The 19,155-nt window shown below is 35.0% G+C and overlaps 1 long non-coding RNA gene across 1 annotated transcript; it reads left to right on the top strand.

The window, feature by feature from the left end:
• Positions 1–973: 973 nt before the first annotated feature.
• Positions 974–3,438, top strand: LOC110891300. The gene is made up of 2 exons (XR_002565216.2): positions 974–1,356; positions 2,823–3,438. It is a non-coding gene; the product is annotated as an uncharacterized LOC110891300 (long non-coding RNA).
• Positions 3,439–19,155: the final 15,717 nt, after the last annotated feature.

Below are 19,155 nucleotides of genomic sequence, written 5' to 3'. Positions count from 1 at the left end.
CGAAAATATCGATATGGTCCTGTTCGGTATTGGTACATGAAGGAAAAAATCGGCATCATCCTGTACAGAAAACGCCAAAAGTCGGTACCGAATTGATATTGAAAATTTTTTAGTTCGGGAAATTCGGTGCTGCTACCCGGTTCCATTTGCTCATCCCTGATCACGGGTACCGTACAACAACGGTATCATACAACTTTTTTTGTTGATTTTCTTCAACATTTAATGATTTTTTTAGTTTCTAGAATAGGGATGAGCTCGGTGCCAACCGATACCAAAAATACCGGTTACGGTACCGGTATATGAAAGTAAAAACCGGTAGCGAACCGGTACCAAGAACGCCAAAAGTTGATACCAAATTGGTACTTAAGATATTTTGGGTCGGGAAATACGGTACCGGCACCCAGTACCATTTGCTCGTCTTTGACCACGGGTTTCATACGAACAATATCATTACTATACAACTTTTTTGTTTGATTTTCTTTCGATTAACTTTTAGTGTTTTTTCTATAATTTCCTTTTATTCTTGTCAACGGTTTCTTCGCAGCACTAAAACATACCTAGATTTAATTAATGTAATTTATATTCTTCAAATTCTATTGAAACGTGCTTCAAAATAATTGGACCTTCAAAAAAATGATTACTTACATCGACAAAAGGTTCGTTTCAGTTTTTACAAAGTGTGTGTGTATATAAAATACTAATATTAATTTGTTAGATATAGAGTAATAAATAAATTGGCGGTGGCTTCAACTAGATTTCATCCTCCTAGTATGAGTTGTATTCCTGTTGTTGCATGCAAATAGTGTGTGAACTTATTAAAAAATGAAACAAAACAGTGGCTATTAAGTTGCGAAGATTCTTGGCGTAAGGAACTTTCTAAGCAAGGGATAATATGGGTTGTATATATATATATATATATATATATATATATATATATATATATATATAGGGAGGGGTTCATGCGAGAACCACCTTTATTGCGAGAACCGCGAGAACCAATGTGAACGAGTGGCAAATTTGTAAATAACCAAAAAAATTATAAAATTCCCGCGGAACTGAAAACTGAAATTAACTACGTTACATAATACGATCTGGTGTCCGATAACTGCTATATCCAAACAAAAAATCTCCCAAACACAAAATCTCCCCAATACGATCTGGGGTTCATTATCGATTCTTATCGATTCTTAGCGACGATCACAAATTCGGCGCGTTCAACATCATCGTTCGACATACGATCATCATGATCATCGTCGATATCGCCGGCCGGCACATCAACCGTGACATCAACCGTCTACTCGAAATTAGGGCAAAACGGCCACATTTGAATCGAAATCAAGGAAAATCGATAAATCGGTGAGCTTTTTTTTTTTTTTTTTTTACACGAAGAGATTTGCGAGTTCATACAAAATTTTGAATCCGTATATGATCATAGTCGATTCATAAATATATGATAGTGTGTTAGTTATGTGTTCGTTCAAGTAGATTGTTGAAGCAGACTTTAGTTTTGCTAGATCCATATATTGTTGTAGCAGACTGTAGTTTTGGTAGATTCATACATCAGACTGTAATTTTGGTAGATTCATATATATTGTTGTAGCAGACTGTTGTGCATAATTATGGTATGTGTTATGTAATATATATATATATATGTATGCACATGTGCATAATAATGATTGCATAGATTGTATGCACATGTGCATATTTATGATTTCATAGATATATTTATGCACATGTGCATAATGTGATATGAATAAAGTGTTATGATTGCATAGATTGTATGCACATGTGCATATGTGCATATTTATGATTACATAGATATATTTATGCACCTGTGCATAGTGTGGTATGAATAAAGTGCATAGTGTGATATGAATAAAGTGTGAAGGAATTCGTGTTTTATTGTGTGCTATAGTGGTATGCACATATGCATAGGTTAACGTACTAAGTTTATCAGATTATGTTATTAAGGCATTGTTTGGTGGATTCATATCTGATTTGGTGTGTGTTATGCAATAGTTATATGTATGCACACATGCATATTTGCACAGATATGTTGATGCACATGTGAATAATGTAATAAAATATGTTTGTATTTTTGTAGCATAATATAGTTTTGATTCATTTATACGTATGCACTTGTGCATAATATGCATTGTAACCTAAATATATATCACGTCGTTTGCATATTGTTGACTCGTTTGCATATTTCGTTTGCATATTGTTGATTTGTTTGCATATTGATGATTATATTGTTGATTTTTGAGTATATTGCGCATTTAATCACTAAATTCGGAACAAATATGTGGGTTGTTTATAATGTTCACATGTTATAAGGGTCTGGTTGGTTGCGATTGATTAGGTTAGCGGCTGTTGTGATTTGAAGGGTAGTTAAAAATTTAGTGTAGGTATATGGGCTGATGAATTTTGGCATAAAAACATGGTGTATAGTATATGTAATGTATTTTATGCACATGTGCATACAGAACATAACTGATATGGGCTGATGAATTTTTGGCATAAAAATATGGTGTATAGTATATGTAATGTATTTTATGCACATGTGCATACAGAACATAATTGATGTAATTTATTGGGACGATTACAGCTCAACTATTTTTGAAACCTCACATGGAATGACAACACGCTCATTTTTTTATAAACACATTGGAGCATGGGCAATGGATCTCACAAAAACGTGATAGATTGTTGGGCGGCTATTTTGAATTATGAAGATAAAAAATACAATACATCAGGGAAAAGGCGATTATGGATATATGAATAGGACATGTAGTAACATTCAATATTATTATTTTTTGCAGAAAATTACATGGTTGGGTATTTGAAGAATGTTAAACATCTAAGCGCGACACGCATGACAGCCGCGCAGTTGACGAAGAAAAAATTGGGATGGGCGACGAGCGATAATTTCAACGATTGTGGCGTATTTGCTATGAGGCACATGGAGATGTACAAAGGGAGTGATGTCGAGTTTGAATGCGGTTTTAGTACGCAAAAAAATATTCAAGACATGCAATTGCAAAACCTGAGGATGAAGATTGCAACAAAACTGTTACTATCAGAGGCGAACGTGTACAAGACAACGGTTATGTACCTCGCAAGAAAAGCAATACAAAATTTGGGAGATGAAAGAATGAGGAAATTGTTGAAAGAAGAGAGAGCAAAACAAGAAAAATGCTGGAACACTCTTAGCAAATGGAAGAATGGGGATAAAGTTTGAGGGTAGAAGTTCATGACACGTAGGTAGTATTTCTAGTTAATTAGTGATATTTGAACATTAAACTGATATGTTGGATTGTTTTGTTTGGTTAGGCATGTTAGATGGTTGTGTTAGGAAGGTAACAAGTTGGTACAGTTATGATGCATGTTACAGTTTTGGTTAGTTGTGGTTGGAATTAGATAATGGTGTTACTAATATTTGTTGATTGATATATTGAGAAGTTGGAATATTAGCAAATTGGTAATGTGTATTGTACAAATTGTTATGTTGGATGGGTGATATGGTGATCAATGTTTGGATTTATAGTTCATATAGTTTGTTGTTTATGCACACGTGAATTAATATGGTTACAGTAACAAGTTCGTATTGTTTGTTGTTTATGAACATGTGCAATAATATGGTTAAATGACAATATGCACATGTGCATAAAGTAATATAAATGTTTGTTGTTTATGCACATGTGCAATAATATGGTTAAATGACAATATGCACATGTGCATAAAGTAATATAAATGCACGTTATTAGTTATAAATTTATATGTTTGTTAAAATATGGCATGTTACGTTGATTAATAAGTTAAATAACCCGTATGCACATGTGCATACAGTGTTATTAGTTATAAATGTAGATGTTTGTTAAAATATGGTATGTTACAAGTTAAATAACCCGTATGCACATGTGCATATAGTGTTATTAGTTATAAATTTATATGTTTGTTAAAATATGGCATGTTACGTTGATTAGTAAGTTAAATGACCCGTATGCACATGTGCATACAGTATGTGCATAAAGTGATAAAACACACAGATTAAAGGTTGAGTTTGTATAATGTATTACAATTGGGTATAGCTAACAAATGGTTTTAAATTCATACTAGTAACATGTATAATGTTAAACAATATTATATTGGTAAACAGGTTGTTTTAAAAAACGTAAAATACTTGTAAATACATATGCACATGTGCATATGACAAGTTAATCAACTTGTAAATACATATGCACATGTGCATATGACAAGTTAATCATCAATATCAATACTGTAAGTTAAATAGGTACTAATAAAAAATAAACAAAACAAATTTGTAAATACATATGCACATGTGCATATGACAAGTAAATCATCAATATCAATATTGTAAGTTAAATGGGTACTAATAAAAAATAAACAAAACAAACACTGGTAGTCATAATTAGATAAATTCGGTAATCATAAGTTGTAATATATAAAACATCAATCAAGAATCACGAGCTATGTTGGATGGTTTGCGACGTCTGGTTGAACGCCTAAGGCTTTGATCAGGCTCAAAAGACTGTTCAAATTCACGCCTAACGTTTGTTCGCTCGGGTACGGGAGGTTTTTGCATGGAGGCGGGGTAGTCAGATGCATCGTAATCAGAAGAATTATACTCATCAATGTCATCATTGGTGTCATCGTCGGTGTCATCGAGATCAACATCAGTGTCATCAGAATCAGAATCATACGGGTCGGGTTGGACAGCGGCGATATCAGCAGCATGTTTAGCTGCTCGTGCAGCAAGTTTGGCAGCTTTGATTTTATCGCAATTGTGGGAATCGTGGTCAAAAAACATACTTGTTGCATTTGTTGCACAAGCGGGTGGCTTTTTGTCGTTTACCGGCTTTCTTTCGTTTGTCTTTAACGTTTTGAACACCGAGGCCGATCCGTTGTTTTTTGGTATATTTAACGACACCTGCACATGTGCATAACAAATAAAAACCATTACCTACAATTCCCAAAATCGAAAGAAGTTACCGACCCACTTTTCAACCTACTTTCAAGTTTCAACTTCTAGACATTCTATGAGTTACATACCACCATCCATCAAAAGTTGTAAACTTTCATACATTGAATCATTGACACACATCACAAAGGTTTAAACATTTAATAACAACATATGTATAACGTAACCAAAATCAAAACTAACACCAAAGATCCTTTCAGATGACCAAATCATATCATCATACTACCTCCCAACAACCATTCAACTACAAAGCAACCACCTTTGTAACACAAATCAGAATCAATCAGAATTATTCAATTCACATCAAACAAAACAATTTAAATTCACAATCTACCTAAACAAAAAACTAAAACAAGCTACTAACCTAAATGAAACTGATCTTTATAACACAAATCAGAATCAATCAATCAGATTATTCAATTCACATCAAACAAAACAATTTAAATTCACAATCTACCTAAACAAAAAACTAAAACAAGCTACTAACCTAAATGAAACTGATGCCCAAATTGGAGCTTTGCCATGGACCGATCGCCGCCATCCACCACAACCTCGAGGCAAATCGAGCATGAAATCGATGCAGCAGCAACAGCTGCTTTAGATCCTCCATCACCATCATCCACGCCGCCGTGAAAAAGGTAGAAAATCAGTCGCCATCATCCACGCCGCCGTGAGAAAAGTAGAAAATCAATCGCCGTCGTGAATCTGTAGAAATCAGTCGCCGCTGCCGACGTCGATTATGCAAAATCTCCAAGGAAACCCTAGTTTGAAAAAGACAACAGTGAGTATTTTGAAAATGACGCAATGAACAAGATATGAGGAGCGCGTGTTTTTAATTAAATACCATTAATTACAAGTTTGCCACGTGTTCACATTGGTTCTCGCGGTTCTCGCAATAAGGGGTGGTTCCTAACGGATCTTTGTCCTATATATATATATATATATATATATAGAGGGGGGAGGGGGTTATCATACAATAGCCCTTTAACGTGTGATGCGTACACGATTATCTGAACCAAGCATCTGATTTAATCTAGGGCTCAATTTAACGTGGTGCCATAATACGTAATTAACTTTGAATTCAATTACAAAATCGAGTGGAAAGGGCATAAGCATCAATTACAATTCAATCGAATCGAATCTTACGATTGAAGAACATAGATAAATTCAACCAATTCAATCTTACGATTGAAGAATAGATACAAATTCAACCAATTCAATCGATTAGATGCATAATCTCTATTTGATTAACCGAATGATTCACAAAAACGATCTAAATAATATGTTTATGATTGCAATTGACAAGATCCACAAAGTAATAATCTATGAGTTACGATGTAACAGATGTTGTAGACGATGGAGGTTGTTTTAAAAATCGCATGTTATGATTTCAGAAACGCATGTTCTGTATAACTATAGATAACTAAAGAAACACATGTTATGCTTTAAGAAACGCACGCTATATTTTCAGAAACGCATGTTATGTTTAATAACGCATGTTATGTTCAATAACGCATGTTATATTATCAGAAACACAAGTTATTGTTAAAAAATCGCATGTTATTACACTTTATCTGGTTTACCTAATTTGCGATTCCCTCTGAAATATGGAATACCACGTGGCGCAATTTGGTTGCTGCGTACATTCGCACAATAAAACTCATTTGTATTTTAAATTTTTATACATATATATAGGGCAACTATATGAAGAAATCTTATTTTAGTTAAGAAAACTAAAAAACTCAAATGAATGGATCTTCTTTTATCATGTGTTACACCTTTCTGCTGCAGACGTGTTGTTCAGATGATTATCACATGTCAACACAACCTTTCTAACAACTTTACCGAAGATTTTTCATTGTATATATTATCAAGTAAACAGTTTATTGGATCACAAATGTTTATGAAGGCCCAAAGTCAAAGAACCCAATAAGATGATAGTATGTGGGCCTCATCATAGAGAAATTATACTCTTAGAAGATTTAGAGGGACACAAACCGGATTTTTTTTAATAAAATAGATCGGTTTCCAAATTGAATTGTATTTAGTCAACAAAGTCAAAACTAGATTTAACTCAAATCGGCATCCAACCGGTTTTAAATGAAGTAATCTTAGCCAAAAGGAAACAGACAAACCGTTAGGATCGGACAAGAACCAAATCATATGAAACCATATTGTAAACCGGATCGAAAAAACACTTTTTTAACTGCCCAACCGTTAATTTGGTTGATGAACATTCAACACCAACAGAAGATTGCGATATGACCATTTGGATGCCATTACTAGATAGTGTTTTTGAGTTTTGTAACATTAGAGAGTGTTTTTTAGTAGTGTTATTAAGGTAACACATACAATATCTATCTATACTAACAAATGAGGGGTAAAAGGGTCAATTGGACAAAAGAACGTGTTGTAAACTGCTATATTACCATTCAGAAAAAAAAATACGGCTAGTTTTTTAAACCGGATTCCCAAAACGTATTTAACAGATAGTATCTCAAACAAGTATAAATACGTGGATCAGATCCCAACCGAGAACACATTCACCAAAAAAGGTTTTGATATTGGATCTAAAAGGGTAGTTGCACGGTACCCCTGACCGCGGAAGGGATCTCCCTTCCCAGTTCACCACCCGACAAGGATCCCTGGCGGCAAATACCCATAGCCATCAAAGAGGGATAAGAAACATGTTTCAAACCCGAGACCTCGAGTGTCCTCGGTCCGGCTTTAAAGCGGGTGTCGATGGCCACCAAAGTGGCACTAATGGGAATTGAACTTGGGTCTCCATTGGAGAACCTAAGTCACTGTGCACAAAACCGGGTTTTTTGAATACCAGGTTCGGGTTTATATCCGGGTATGGGTATCACCGGGTATTGGTTTTCCGGGTATTTCCAATACCCAGGTCAGGTTCGGGCCCGGGTATTAACCAGGAAAACCATACCTGGTGTACCTTGGTTCAGGTTTTCTTTACCCGAGAATACCCTATTTTCGGGTTCGGTATGAAAAAACCCGGACGAGTATAAACATGAACTTTGTGGTTTTTTGTTTCCAACTTCATATTCTGGTTTATAAACATGAACCTTAAGAATATATAACTTTAATTTAACAAGATTACATGTTACTAAGAATTATAATAATCAAAGTGCATACATTCCTAAAACTCAGTATCGTGTAGTCGTAAAACCCGGTACGGGTATTCCTAAAACCCGGGTATGGGTATTATTAAACCCAAGTATACAAAAACCCGGGTATAAATGGGTATAAAAAACCCAGGTTTGGGTACTCAGTTGAAACACCATACAAAGTTTTTTTTAAGACCTGGGTCCGGGTTTTTTCCGGTTCCGGTTTTTTGTGCACCACTAATTGGATTGGTTATTAAACCAGAACGTGAGGGGTCCCTTTTTTACTCCTAGAAAGAATGCTTTAACAATAAGCCCATTTTAGAATAAATTAAATACGGGCTTAATAATCCAGCCCAGATCTAATAATGGAAATGAAACAACACATAATAGAAGGCCTAGTCCACTCGCTTCAATACTTTAAGATGTTTAACTTTCAACCAAAAGCCCAAATAGAAACCACCCGTTCTTATATACACACACACAGTGTGAAAAGCCCAAACACCATAAACACACCTAGGGTTGTAAACGAACCGAACGAACACGAACAAGGCCTTGTTCGTGTTCGTTCGTTAAGGAAATAAATGTGTTCACGAACGGTTCATGAACACTTACTGAACGAGATTTTATGTTCGTGTTCGTTCATTAAGGAAATGAGCGTGTTCGCGAACGGTTCATGAACACAAACGAACACAAATAAATTTGGCGAACGCGACGAAGGTTAAAGATAGATGGCCCAGAGAGTAGCATTCAAACTTGAATCCCTTATTGTGGAACGGAGGTCGATTGTATTCGTAGATGTAAATAATGAGAAATGAAAGGGAAATGATACATAAACAAGGTGAAAGTGAGTTTTCTAGTTTAACTGTTAGGGAAATAAAATAAATAAAAGTTTAATAATATAAATTTTATAAAAAGTACAAATAAAATTTAAGAAAGTACAAAGATCTTCAATTAAAACACAAACACGCGAACATAAACGAACGCAAATCAACGAATGTTCACGAACACGTTCACGAACACCTTACTGAACGTTCACGAACACAATCGAACGAACGAGACCTCTGTTCATGTTCGTTCATTTAACTAATCGAACGAAATTTCTTGTTCATGTTCGTTCGTTTATTAAACGAACGAACATAAACGAACTTCCTGCCGAACGGTTCACGAACTGTTCACTGAACGTTCGGTTCATTTACAGCCCTAATTACACACCCCACAGAGTCATTAGTCATACAAAAGCACATAATCAGAAAATTAAATAAAATGGAGAATGAAGGAGAAAATTTAAAACTGTAAGCTCAACTAAAACTCAATTTGATATCTCTTAACTTAAGTCGTGGTGTACAAATCCTAATCGGTTTAAAAAAAAAACGGTTTTACATGGTGGGCACTCGAACTGTTACTAATCGTTTTGGTTCAGTTAAAAAGCGATTTGGGCCAAAAAACCGGTTTAATCCGCTTTTAAAAAAAAAACTGGTTTCAGTTCTTAAACCGGGTTCGAAGAACAATAATACTAACCACTATACAAACCGCCAGTTCGGTTCGGGTTGAAACCGGTTTAAAAAATGGTTAAAAAACTGGTTTCGTTTTTTTTTTCACAAAACCGGTTTTTTACTCCTCTAGGTGCGAGCCGGATTCAAGTTCGACCACTAAAAATATTCACTCGAAAGATCATATAAATAAGAAATCTCTCTTTGAATTCAATTTGAGAACTCGAAGAAGTTTTAAGAAATTAACCCAAATCCTTTGAAACCGTAATTAAAGCTAAACGAGAATATAAGTAGAAAAGCTCGAGTTTGATTCGTGATATGTTTTTGTAACGCCCTGTGTTTTCATACTTTCCGTATTTAGAAACCGTTGCTTGTAATTCTATTTTTGGAAGTCTTGTATACTTGTAATCATTCTTCGTTGTAATTGATGTAAAATCCGAGACTTGGATCATAATGAAATTCGTATTTTTCTTTACATTCATGTTTCATATGTTCCATACTTGTTCATACGTTCAAAAATATTAAACATGTGACACTTTGTTCTCAATTTGTGCAAAATGCGTCAAACTTGCAAACTTGTGATCTATATGCTAAATTTACACAATTTTGACGCTTATTCTCGACAAATATACATACTTATACCTGTTTTATATGTGGTTCATGATTAGTTTACATAAAATACCTTGATTATGTTTATTTTGCATAAAACACCTTGAAAACACCTTAAAACTTCAAATATGAAAACATAGGGGGGTAATTTGTAAAAAAAACCAAACTTGAACCACCTTGGGGGCAAGTCACCGGTCGTGACCCACCTAGGCCCAACCTCACGCAGCCCGCGAGAGAGGCCTAGCTCGCTGAAACTTGATCAGATTCATTTCTTGGCGGGTTTTAGTGTTTGTTTTGAGTTTAAACTTGTGTTAATGCATTTAATACTCACTAAACTCCAACCTAAACACTTCCCTATAAGAACACATTTTCCACTTTACAACACTCTCAATTCACTCTCAAATCACCCTCAATCTGCTGGAAATCAAGAACTTGGACAAATTCATATCAAGTTGTTCAAGTATGCATAACTCACTTATTTCTTATTCTTTTTCATTGATTCTTTTTCTCAATCACTTGGAACAACCTAAGGGATGATTCCATAGGTTTTCCATAGAAAATCAAGGCTTGGAACATCACCAAAACAGGCTCCAAAGTGAACAAACTTTCTGTTTTGATTTAAACTTTGTTAAACTAGCTTGAACTTGAGGTTTTTGATAGACATTCCTATGTCCTTATGCTCATAATCAATTGAATGCTTAGTTGGGCTTAAAAACAAGGTTGTGAAACTTAAAATGTCACACCCCGATATTTCCACATATTACCGGTGGGCCTGGTGGGGAGTATCGTGACGTAGTTGATATCATCATAGTCAAATAATCACAGTTCAATGCACAGAGGAAGTCTAAAGTAAATATATTACAAACCGATTCAAAAGTAATATCAATATTACAAACGGATTGTAAGATGGATCCACAGGCGGATCTTAAACAGAAAGATAAACACTGTTCAACAGACTTTAGACGTCTAGAACTTGCAAGATTCCCTATTAACGCCCTGAGCTCCCAGCCAATTACGTACAGTACCTGTCACTTAATCTTTTTGGAAAATACGTCAGTTTACACTGGTAAATACAACTAACTGACTCTTTTGTAAAGTTGTTTATGAAAATTGATTTAAATGCACAAGGCACAAATATCCTTTTTAACTTGGGACAATTATATAATAATAATAATCTTGTATACAGATTTACATGTTCGTTATACATTCAGGGCCCGATGTAGAAACCGAGTCAAGATTAACAGACACACCACAATTATAGGCCCACAAGAGAGTGAGATACCATTTTTCTTACACAACTGTCAAGTGTATGCCTACACCCCATGCTTAAGAAATGGCCATTTTCTTAATAATGATGCCAAGGATATCCGGGACATGGTCATTAACCCCCAAAGGCTTTTATTTCAAATAAGACAGATTAAAATGGGTTACCTCAATAATTTAATCACAATCCGATTAAACATTCAATACCCGACCAAGCGGTATTATTATAATACCGTATCCCAAGCCCGTATAGGGAAAATAAGTTAAGAGTATTTACCTGAGCTAAAATGTAATTTTATTCTCAGCCGTATATTCAAATCAGCAAGCACAAGTACCTCTACCGGGGCTGTCAATCTGGAACGAAGGTTTTAATAACCTATTAAATTTCTAACGGGTCTTATTTAAGCCTTAACTTAGACCGGTTAGTTTTAAGGAAAGGTTTACGGCTCAAATCGCAAGATTAAGCGAAGACTGGATTAGAATGTGATTTAGACCCGGCAAGTATGGAGACTTGTATAATATGGGTAAACTAAACACATTCTGAATTTTGAAGTGAAAATGATAAGGTGACGAGTGATGAGCATCGTCCTCCTTTGACTCGTGTGTTTTATAAGGGGGCTTACTACGAGCCACAGATAGAGTCTTAGAGTGTGCACCACTTGATTCATTATACTGTCTGTTGAGAGCTCGTGTAACGGCATTATCTATTAATGCCTGCAGTTCTGCACCAGTTATATTGACTCTGGTAGTATCATTATTCTCCCTCGGGTGGCTGTTAACCTCATCTGATCCAGCCATGTAGCTTGATTGCTATATAAATATTGACGATGATTTATTCAGAGGTTATTATGGAATCATCATTTTTGACGATTCATTAACCATGGTAATATAAACCATATTGGTTAATTTGTTAATTATATTTAATTAGGATTTTCATTATAATTTATCCTAGTTATACAACATTAAGGATATTAAAGTGGCATAAAAGACCTAGTCACAAGGACAGTTTTAAATTTATAAGCCATGATTTCAGAAAATCGAGGCATTAAGGTTTGAACATAGTTCATTACCTTTTCTTGACAGGGAGTCACAGACTACCACTGTCTTTTGTCTCATTAGACATTGATTATGGCCCGTAGGCACCTCATCACAATTGGATGTTTGTAAAATGATTGTCTTAATTGATGATGTAAGCCATGATTCCTAGATCATTGGGCTAGGTAAGAATTTGGAAGAAATCCAGTGTAAAGATGACATGTGTGGTTTCATCGTATCACTGTTGTCAGGAGTGCTAACATGTTTTCAGATGTTAGCAAGGATTTGAATCTTTTAAATAGGTTTTACCATTATGGCCATGTCTAAAACGACATATCGGCTAGGTTATACCTTTAAGATTCCTTTCAATATATATAGGCTGATCAATTATAAAAAGAAGGATATTATGATTCATTTTATATAATATATTCATTTATATATATGGGTAATAAATTTGAATCATTAAATGAAAGAAGTACATAGATGCCCCTAAACCGGACTTTTAAACAAGAAATTTTTCCACATAGGGACTAAAAGACAAATATGTCCTTATAAGGACTAATAAAGAAATGAAATGCAACAAAAGAGTTTCTTCTTCACTTTATTTCTGGAAATTTTCCCCTTGGTTCTCTGTGTGAGGTATGAATATTGAAGGTTTTGGTGTGTAATCCAAATTTTCTATTTTTAGGAATCTTTGCAACGTGGAATCCAAGGATTTTATGGTTAAAGAATAATAACAATCATGAATAAGGTCAGGATAGGTGTAATCCAAGTTTGGGATTCCAAGACTTGGAGGTAAGAAATATGAGTCCTATGGGTCCATAGGTATTTATCTTTGGAGCGGGAGCTTCAGGGACAACTGGTATGAACTCCTCCGATGTTGGCTTCTCATTTGAAGTTTCTAAAGTCTTGGGTATAGAATATTAAAATATGGTTAATGGGTTAAAAAGGTCCTTTCTCCATACTGGTCGTATGCTAATTCGAGCTGTAGTACGAAGCTTTACATTCTTAAACTTCGGATTTTTGAGAGCTTCCACCAATGGCAGCTTTGCTCAGTGACACGATTTTGAGATGCATAAATATCGAAAACAATGTTTACATATAACATGGATGAGATCATTCCTGGTTCATGTCTAGACTCGGAAGTTAAGGAATGTGCTACTGTGTCATTGAGATTAAACACAAAATGCTAGTGTTTAATTCACTCAATGTTGGCTCTGATACCAACCTGTCACACCCCGATATTTCCACATATTACTGGCGGGCCCGGTGGGGAGTATCGTGACGTAGTTGATATCATCATAGTCAAATAATCACAGTTCAATGCACAGTGGAAGTCTAAAGTAAATATATTACAAACCGATTCAAAAGTAATATCAATATTACAAATGGATTTTAAGATGGATCCACGGGCGGATCTTAAACAGAAAGATAAACACTGTTCAACAGACTTTAGACGTCTAGAACTTGCAAGATTCCCTATTAACGCCTTGAGCTCCCAGCCAATTACGTACAGTACCTGTCACTTAATCTTTTTGGAAAATACGTCAGTTTACACTGGTAAATACAATTAACTGACTCTTTTGAAAAGTGGTTTATGAAAATTGATTTAAATGCACAAGGCACAAATATCCTTTTTAACTTGGGACAATTATATAAAAATAATCTTGTATACAGATTTACATGTTCGTTACACATTCAGGGCCTGATGTAGAAACCGAGTCAAGATTAACAGACACACCACAAGTATAGGCCCACCAGAGAGTGAGATATCATTTTTCTTAAGCAACTGTCAGGTGTATGCCTACACCCCGTGCTTAAGATGTGGCCATTTTCTTAATAATGATGCCAAGGATATCCAAGACATGGTCATTAACCCCCAAAGGCTTTTATTTCAAACAAGACAGATTAAAACGGGTTACCTCAATAATTTAATCACAATCCGATTAAACATTCAATACCCGACCAAGCGGTATTATTATAATACCGTATCCCAAGCCTGTATAGGGAAAATAAGTTAAGAGTATTTACCAGAGCTAAAATGTAATTTTATTCTCAGCCGTATATTCAAATCAGCAAGCACAAGTACCTCTACTGGGGCTCTCAATCTGGAACGAAGGTTTTAATAACCTATTAAATTTCTAACAGGTCTTATTTAAGCCTTAACTTAGACCGGTTAGTTTTAAGGAAATGTTTACGGCTCAAATCGCAAGATTAAGCGAAGACCGGATTAGAATGTGATTTAGACCCGACAAGTATGGAGACTTGTATAATATGGGTAAACTAAACACATTCTGAATTTTGAAGTGAAAATGATAAGGTTTGACCCGTTTCGGTTAATTCATGTAAACTAGTTACATAAACCGTACCGAACGTGTAAAATGCATAACGGGTAACCAATGAGTCATGAACATGTTCCACAAGTTAATATGCCTTAAATATGTTGTGATATCAGTAGGATATCTTCCATTATGCCCAAAACGAATTTAAAATCAAATTAAGCCCCGAAAGGGCATTTTGGTCATTTTAAAGATTATAAAAGAGGTTTAAATGACAATATGAGGTTTTGGTCTAAAATGACCAGTAAAAATATTTATTTTAATAAGTTATCAGTAAGATATCTCACATATGTGAAATTTATCATTTATGGCCAAACTATGCACCGTAAGGGGCATTTTGGTCATTTCACATATGCTTTAAGGGTTAATTTTGGAAATATGAGTTCAAAACTTTTATTTACTGTTAAAGTATAAAAATTTATTCATAACATCAGTAGGTATCAAGCTTTAGGTGCCTAACATGATTTTAAACCATATTATGCGCCTAAATCGCATAAAAGTCGGTATTTGACGATATTCAGGTTGATTAATGAAATATGAGATTTTGATCAGCCTTTACTGTTTAAAATAACTTATTTAATATATAAAATCAGTATAAAAAGGTTTGGTATGTAAAGGATATGTAAAACTCATTTTATTAGCGAAAAGGCCATTATCGTCAATTACCGAGTTTATGCGATAACTCTATGTTATGATTAGTTTAAAATTTTTTAATAATTTCCAAAAATCCCTAAATATTATATTACATCAGTAGGTAAAAGGTTTGATGTCAAAATTTGAGTTTAAATAGGCTTTATGCCGAAAATGCCGTTTAGTTAATAAAAACGCTTTAATTTACGATATTGTGCATAACTCTCATTTTAGACCATGAACTGATGTCAAATTTTGAGGACATGTTTATAAATCAGTAATAAAGGTTTTTGTCCTCTCACATTTTCAAAAATCTTGTTTTTACATCAAAAGGGCATGATAGTCAACTTTAAGCATATAACGTAAACATGTAATGAACTAGGATTACTATGGAACCAAGTTGTATAACCTCAAAGGGTTATACTAACCTATAACATGGTCCTAAAGGAATCCTAAGGCATATCTAAACTAAGCTAAATCGGGTCAGAGCTGAAAGTCAAAGCAAAAGTCTACTTTTGCGACTTTTGATTCCGAACCGAGCCTAATACTTAGAATTGCCGGGTTGAACATTCCTAGACATGTTCAATTAATATTTACCAAGTTATTAAAGTGATAAAACTGATTTTATTGCCTTTACATCATCAGTTATGAATTTTGTTTAAAAACCGACTCGCTTGACTTTTATTTTAATTATTTTGACCCGACAATTAACTAAGCAAACGTGGTAATTAGGAGGTGCCCTTTAGAGGGTTTAATACCTACCTAATTACGTTCACGTAGCCATGTTCGTTGTGAACAATGGCTTGACCGTTTAAAAGTCAAAGCGTTTATCGCAAACGCTTGACTTTTCGGCTTTAAGAGCCAAACAATTGAACTAAGCACGAAAGGAACACTTACAAGTGGTCCTTAGGATTGAAGGAGGTTCCCAAGTTGGTTTGGATCCTCTCAAATTAGAGAGCAAGAACAGAAATGCAATGAAGTGTGAATGAAAGCCAAAATAAGTGGATTTATATAGGATTTTGAGAACCGTTAGGATCGTTTCTCGTAACCCGTGCTTTAATCTGGACGTACAAGTATTACCCATTGTTTTGGTAAGCTATGGGTGCCCAAAACAGCCCCTAGATTGATAAAAAAAACCATTTGCAATTCAGATTTGATGAAAACCAGCAATAAAAACCAGTTTCTGCAGCTGATCCGTTTTACACGGCCCGCGTATGATGTCTATATGGGCTTATGCGGCCCGCCTACACTTCAGGTCCAGTCCACTGTTTGGCAGAATTACATATTCAGTCCCTGTATGTGTTAAATGCTATTTCCGACACATTTAAGGCCCGTTAAGCCATGTTTAAGGCTCTACAATGATTCCTAAACATAGGGATCATAAAACATGCTCAAAAATATCTCGGATGTCGGTTCGTTTGGTCGTACGGTCTCGTTGTTCGACTAATTACGACAAAACACGAACGGACGCTAAAAACGATCCAAATTACGCGACGAATGGAATTTTATCATGCCAAACACTAAAATAAAATATTTTAGTGATGACATAAATTTTTGGATGTCCGGATATATTCAGAATGTAAGATATGCGCGAAAATGCAAACTTATGCACTTTTTGACGCTTTTAGTCCCTGCTTGACTTAGAAGTTTATTTTTGCACGCCGGACCCCTCAAAGCCTATTTCTAAGCTGTGCAAAGGATATTTATGGTATTTTAACTTATAGTCAAGTTCCGGAATGTTTGTTACCATCCGATTCGATATACTTTTGTAGTTTGACGTAAGTTGTCCTTTAATCGCACAAAGTAGCGCGAAATGTCATTTAATGATATCCAAGCCTTCCATGGCCCATAATGGGTATTCCCAAGCATGTGTTTAATTATTACTATGCTCTCATTCGCTTAAATGGTCACCAAAAGGCGTAGATTCAAAAGTTGACGCTTTTGGTCCCTCTAATGCGCAAACTTGCGCAGATCAGCGTTTAATAGCATCGAAGCCTTATCTAATCCATGTTAGGCATTCTTGAGAGTATTATTAAACATCACGATGCTTCAGGTTCGTAAAAAGGTCATTCATAGGTATAATTAAACATATTGACGCTTTTAACCCCTTAACTTGCGAAGTTGCGCGTAACGTCACTTAAAGACATAAAAGCCTTAAACGGCCATCAATTATCATGAAGCTCCCGATTTGTTAAAAGGTCACTCAGAGGTAAGAATTAACATGTTGACGCTTTTAACCCTTCGTTGCGCAAACTTTCAATTAATTACGCAAACGGCTATTCTTTATCAACAAGTGGCCCCTTCATGATTATGATTACCATGTAACGTTATTCAGAGGCTTATAATAAGCATGTTAACACTTTCAGTCCTTCTATAATCAAAGTTTTTGATTTTTCACAAAATTAGTCCCTCAAATTCAATGTTTGACTTTATTAGGGTTCATTACACGTGTCAATACATTATTAGACGTGATTTTACGAGGTATTACATAAAATCAGAGGTTAAAACCTCATAAAATTTCTATTTTGGTTAGGGTTTAACCCACTAGTAATGAACAAGCTTCAAGCTTGATGTTTGTGTGATTATAGGACTAGCTTGGGCTATCTTACTTAAAAATCCACACATTACTTGATGATTTCCTTAGATTAGTTGTACCTATTCATTCTTTATTTGTATGTTCATGACCCTCCTTGATTGTTTATGACATCAAGTATAGTGGTGAACACCCAGGAGGTACCTAAATGGAAGACCTGTTCTTCCTACCTCATGCATGATTTGTATGAATTACACAAGAGGTTCCTAAATGGGGGATTCATCCGTTTACCTCAAGCTTGACCTATATGACATATTAATATCTATATAACTTATATAATATATTCAAATAACCAAACTCTTGATGATGAACTAGTGGTCATTTGTCAAGATAGTAGGCTACATCATCTTAGACCTTGATAACTTGTCACGATTCTAATGGAACTTTGTTCCATGAAAACATTCAAACTCTTTCGAGTTTCATAGTGTCAAGAACAATTATCATGTGTGCTAGATGATTAGTTTCCCATATGCTATTTCCATGTGATTTAAACTCCAAATCTTAAAATCTTCCGTTAAACTCTCCATACTCACCCACCTATGTTTCTTCGTGTAGAAGGACAAGGTGCTCCAACCTAACAACCAAACAGTCGCGGGATATCAAGTAGGAAGTTTGCAAAACCGTGAGTATACTCGATCCCGTTTTCCTTTTAATCACTTTTGGGTGCAACATGTATGTTAGACAAAATACACTTCACATGAAACTATTTTAATCACACTATGTCCATGCTATAACATGAAACTATATGATGCTTGTTAGACTTGTATGCTATGTAAACTTTCTTGTGTCGATATATGCTTCATTAACTTTGCTACCATACCTTAACAATTATAGCGCTATAGGATTAACACGCCGCCCACGAAACTTGGGGTAATGTTAAGTTAAACATGTTAACCTCCCGTTATTCTTTGGGGTAGGCTATATTAACGCGTTGCATTCTTGGGTTTGAACATATAGTACACCGTTTCAGCATGCTAGTAAACTTGCATATTATGATTCATGTTGGATATGAGACGTTAAACGATTTTATTCTATATTATGCTATGTAACAAAACTTGTATACTCGTCAACT

The sequence above is a fragment of the Helianthus annuus genome, chromosome 11 (assembly GCF_002127325.2).
Source record: "Helianthus annuus cultivar XRQ/B chromosome 11, HanXRQr2.0-SUNRISE, whole genome shotgun sequence".
NCBI classification, from domain to species: domain Eukaryota; kingdom Viridiplantae; phylum Streptophyta; class Magnoliopsida; order Asterales; family Asteraceae; genus Helianthus; species Helianthus annuus.
Note: the sequence above shows the minus strand (reverse complement) of the source record. Positions and strands in the feature narration are given on the sequence as shown.